Source organism: Macadamia integrifolia, unplaced genomic scaffold (assembly GCF_013358625.1).
Source record: "Macadamia integrifolia cultivar HAES 741 unplaced genomic scaffold, SCU_Mint_v3 scaffold972, whole genome shotgun sequence".
Classification (NCBI taxonomy): Eukaryota; Viridiplantae; Streptophyta; class Magnoliopsida; order Proteales; family Proteaceae; genus Macadamia; species Macadamia integrifolia.
The window spans coordinates 90,903-96,840 of NW_024870606.1; positions in this window are offsets into that span (position 1 = coordinate 90,903).

Consider the following 5,938-nt stretch of genomic DNA (forward strand, 5'->3'; position numbering starts at 1 on the left):
AATTTATGAACAAACGGACGAGTCACCATAACAAGCTAAAAGAATTCATAAGCAAACGAAAGAATCACCATTGTCACCACATCTAGCTAGAATGGGCGCCCAAAACCCATTTGTAATAGTGACTCAGTAATGGCCTCTTAGGTTTGGAGCTACAATCCTTTTTATTACATTGAGAATCCAACGATTCTCATATATCCAATCCACCAATTTTTTAAACTCGGACCAGATCACCAATGATTTTCGAAACCCAATCACACTATAAAAAATATATATTCTTATAGTATAATAAACTACAAAGGGGTTAAACATCACAAATCAAGGAAATTTTATATACGAAGGGATTTATCTACATTGCCACAATAATGAAAATTATACTTTGTCAATTTTTATTTTTTAAATCCATGTCACCACAATGTCAGTCAATCTACGCGTTAAAAAAGAAAAAAACAATGTTGTTCTTTCAAGCTAGGTTTGGATGTTAAAAGAAAAAAAAACCCTAGATCGAATAGTCCAGATCCTTATTCTATTTTTCTACCCGTTTGGTATCTATGTTGCCTTGGGTTTACATCTGAAAATTGTATGGGTTTCTCCCCTTTCAGAATTTATAGCCGTTTGGTAATATATTGCGTCAGATTTAGTGATTTATAGTTGTCAATTGCACAATTCTATTCTCTTTTAATTTCTAGCCATTTGGGAAGCATATTGTGTAAGAATTATGTCTAAAGATTTGAAATTTGTCTACAGGTGTTTTCTCACAGTATTTAAGATAAATATCATCTCTCTAGGAAGGAAACTTTCGTTAAACCCACAAAACCACACAAAAGAAATGGAGGAGAAGAGCAAGAGGCTAGGGGAGAAAGGGGGGAGTGAGAGGGAAGGAGCGGGGAGTGAGAGGGAAGGACTAGGGTCGACTACATGTATCATTGCCCTCTAACAGGCTCTATCCAAAGTCAAACTTAGGATAAGACCTTGATTATGCATGCATTCCTTACAACTTCTCCTATGGTCATTTTAGGCCTGCTCCTAGTTCTTTTAGCTCCTTCAATTGGTATTGGATCCCTCCTCCTTACTAGGGCATCCTCGAGCCTCTGTTTGAATATGGCCATAACACTTGAAACAACTTTCTCAGAGCTTGTCATTGATCGAGGCAACTCCCAAATCAATTCTAATACGTTCGTTTCTTACTTTATCCTTCCTAGTTTTTTCCGCACATCCATCTTAAAATCCTCATTTTTGCTACACATATCCTCTCTATATGACTCTTTTTAACTTGCCAACATTCTGCCCCACAAATCATAGTCGATACTTAAATCCTTGGTTACCATCCTATGTGGCATAGAAAAGATAAAACATCATCATGAGGCTAACATTTTTTATCACAAAAAATGCCCCTTATTGTACAGAGGTGAACCAAATTTTTTCCCTAAAGAGAGAAACCATTGTGATACTTGATACTTGTATAATGACAAGCTGACAGATCCATGTGAACATTGCATGTTACACTGAGCATAACCCATAAAGATAAAGTAAAGATTTTTTAACGTTTTTGGAAGGTGAAATTTTTCTGCGTGGGCTTTCCATAAAGGATCTCTTGCACGCACACAACACAAACACACAATTGCTCTCCTTTTCATGTTTTCCAAAATTAGCCATGTTTTGGCATGTTGGCACAAGTATTTCCACCGGCACATGTTGACAAGGCCATAAAATGAAAAATGATATCTACCTGTCATGTAACTTCTCGTTAACTTCACTAATGAAGATGATCGTAGCTGATATCTTCCGAAGCTCTAGTCTCCCCAGTACCACTTTATCCCATTCATTATCCTCTCTTTTAAAGACTTAAGCTTACAAATGGAAACATGTTCCAACTTGATTTTACCTCATCCCAGTTAGTCTAGAAACCTTGTCTTTGAGCAGTATTCAGGACAAGAAATGCCAGTGTCAAAAGCCAAAGCCCACAATTGGTCTTCGTGATTCATAAACTATAGAATTGGGGAAATATTGACTTGTACCTTAATAGGCACAATCCTTCATTTATTTATAATAAAAACAATAGTCCTAATCCTTACATGAATAGTAGTCCTATCCTACCATGACTCTGAGTGGTCCTAAGGTAGTCTTAATTATATTATTCAACACTCCCCCTCAAGTTGGTGCATGGATATCACGTATATCCAACTTGGACAGAATAAAATAAAAAGATTTACTATTAAGTCCCTTTGTGAGAACATCGGCTAATTGATCCTCACTTCGCACAAAGGGAATACAGATTAGTCCTTGCTCTAACTTTTCTTTGATGAAATTCCTATCGATCTCAAGATGCTTGATACGATCATGCTAAATAGGGTTATGTGCAATACTGATGCTGACTTATTATCACAATATAGTAACATCAAAACCTGGATGGACACACCCAGGTCATGAAGGAGACCCTGCAACCAAAGTAGCTCGCAAATCCCATGTGCCATAGCTCGAAACTTAGCCTCTGCACTTGATCTAGCTACAACAGACTAATTTTTACTGCGCCATGTAACTAAATTACCACCTAAAAATGTACAAAGCCAACAGTTGAGCGACAATCGTCTCGAGAGCCTGCCTAATCAGCATCAGTGTATGCATCAATCCTCATGTGATCTGTGGGAGAGAATAAAATGTCATTTCCTAGTGCTGTATTCAAGTACCTAAGAATCCGGTTCACAGTATCTATATGTGATGACTAGGGAACATACATGTATAGATATACCAAAATTTCTGCATGAGCTATGTCTGGTCTTGTATGGAATAAATATATGAGTCTTCCAACCAGTCTTTGATATCGACCCTTATCAATAAGTTCACCTTCCTTGCTTATGAGATGAGAGTTAGCCTTAATAGGAGTATCTAAGGGTTTACACCCTAACATACCAGTCTCTGAGAGGAGGTCCAAGGTATATTTTCTCTGGGAGAGAACAATACCCATGGTTGAATGTGCCACCTCAATGCCAATAAAGTATTTCAGTCTTCCTAGGTTCTTGATCTCAAACTCCTTACCAAGATAGGCCTTGGGCTTAGAGATTTCATCTGTATCATTGCCAGTAACAACAATATCATCCACATATACTATCAGCACAATAATCCAATCACCCACCTTTTTAATAAATAGTGTATAGTTAGCTTTACTTTGTGTAAAGCCAACAACTATCATAGCCTTGTGAAAATGGCCAAACCATGCCTTGGGAGATTGCTTCAATCCATACATATCTCTTTTCAATTTACACACCTTGCCTTGTGTTTCTAAACTAGAGTATCCAGGTGGAATGTCCATATACACCTCTTCAGTCAGCTCTCTGTGAAGAAAGGCATTTTTTACATCCAGTTGTTCAAGCTCCCATCCTCGGTTCATTGCACAGGAGATGAAAACTCGAACTGTATTCATTTTTGTTACTGGTGCAAAGGTCTCCTAGTAGTCAATACCATAAGTCTGGGTAAAGCCCTTTGCCACCAGTCTTTCCTTGTATCGATCCATAATCCCATCAGCGTTATGCGTGACACCCATTTGCAGCCAATTGGTCGTTTTTACAAGGGAAGAGAACAACTAGATCCCATGCGTTATTCTTGTGAAGAGCTCTCATCTCCTCATTCATTGTCTCCTTCCACTTAGGTTCTAGATTTTCCTCCTGCTAGGTTTTAGAAAGAGCAATAGAGGACAAGGAAGACACAAATACAAAATATGATGGGGAGAGAGTATTATATGACACCACGTTAGAAATTGAATGTTGAGTACAAGTCCTATTACCTTTTCTATGAGCAATAAAAACATCAAGAGACTGATCATAAGTGAGAGGAAAGGTTATACCTGGAAGGGAAGACTTAGGATCAGGAAGCAATGGAGTAGCAGTAGTAGTTTCAGCTCTCATTTTTTTTCTGAGAGAATACCTTTTATCACTGGACCATCCTATGTTTTATGCTGAATCTGTGGCTCCCCTTAAATGGGAGCCCTCCTGCTTTTGAATTGCTGGCTCCTCCTGAATAGTAACCTCTGGATCAATGGGAACCTTTGAACTAATAGTCTTTATTCCAACAGTATCCCTTTGATTAGCACCATCATCTATGGTAAGGTGTAAAGGACAATCAAAAGTAGGAATCTGAATCACCTCTTCACCAACAGAGAACTCCCCCTGAAGAGGTGGAAAGTAAGCCTCAGTCTCACGGAATAACACATCCATGGAAACAAAGAGCCGTCAAGAAGGTGGATGATAGCACCAATATCCCTTATGAGTAGGAGAATAGCCCATAAAAATACACCGGAGTCCACGATGATCAAGCTTGCCCGAAACTTGATAATTACAAACAAAGCAAACACAACCAAAGACCTTTAGAGGAACAAAAAAAGTTCCAGACCCAGATAACAACTCAATGGGACTCTTAAAACGAAGTACATAAGGCATCTTATTGATGAGATAAGCAGCAGTGAGGACAGCCTCACTCTAATAGGGAACATGGACTTGCATGTCAAACATTAAGGAGATGGTGATTCTTGCATTCAGTCACCTCATTCTGTGCCGAAACTATCCACACAACTAGTCTGATGAATTATCCATGATCAACAAAGTAAGACTGAAAAAAACCATCCATATATTCCTTCCCATTGTCAGTTTGCAATATCTTGATTTTAGCATCAAACTAGGTCTTAACCATGTAATGAAATTCTCGAAAGCATTGATAAACCTCACTACTATGATGTAATAAATAAATCCAAGCAGAATGAGTATTGCAATCAATAAAAGTAACAAACCATTAATAGTCAGAAACAGAGACACGTCGGGCTGGTCCCCAAACATCAGAATGAATTAAAGCAAAAGGAATAATACTTCTATTATCAGAAAGAGGATAAACGTTCTGAGTTTGTTTTACCAAAATACACACATCACAAATAAATTGATCCATAGTATAGTGTTTAACTAATACTGGAAATAATCTAGATAAAGTGCCTCATGGGGGATGGCCTAGAAGTCGATGCCATCCCAAAAGTTCAAAGTGCGCCAAGTCAGATGAAGTGTATAGAGCTCGAGAGGGACTAGTGTCTAGGTAATAGAGCACCACTCATTCTACCATTGCCAATCGTTGCCCCCATCAGCAAGTCCTAAAACACAGTGAGTAGGAAAGAAAATGACTTTACAGTTCAAATCCTTAGCGATACTACCAATGAACAACAAATTAGTAGAAAACTTAAGAACATATAACACAGAGGATAGTGATAATGAAGGAGAACACTGAATAGAACTAGACCCAGCAATAGGTGAAGGGGAACTATGAACAATGTGAACTTTGGTATTACCTGAAGAAGGACAATAGGTAGAAAAGAAGGTATATAAATCATTCATGTGATCAGTAGTTCATAGTCAATTATCCAAGATTGGGAGGCTACAGATGCACTATGACCACAAACTATAGTACCTAAGTGGGCTAATTGGGAGGTAGTGATTGTTGGCAGAGGAGGCAATAACAGCTGTAGGGGATCCCCTCTGAGTCAACATACAACAAAGCATAGTCATTTCATTAGCAAAGAAGGATGCACATGCAGTAGTGGAGCTATCACAATCAACTGTAGTCTCAGACTGATTTGCCTGAGTGTTCTTCCCATGACCCTGATTACGCCCATGAGAATTAGTAGGATGTCCATGAAGCTTCTAACAAGTCTCACTTGTGTGACGCTCCTTACCACTAAAGTCACGTTTAACAACAGGTTTGCTGGAAGAGGATGAAGTATTAGGTCGGGAACCTATACCAGTAGAAGAAACAAGAGTGGATCGATCCTAAGAAATAGGTTCTAACGTCTCAAATCGATGTTGTACCTCAGCCTGAATGATCGAATAGGCTTCCTCAAGGGTGTATAATGGATCACGATTCAGCACATGAGCCCTAATATGATCATATTCCACACTGAGACCTGCCA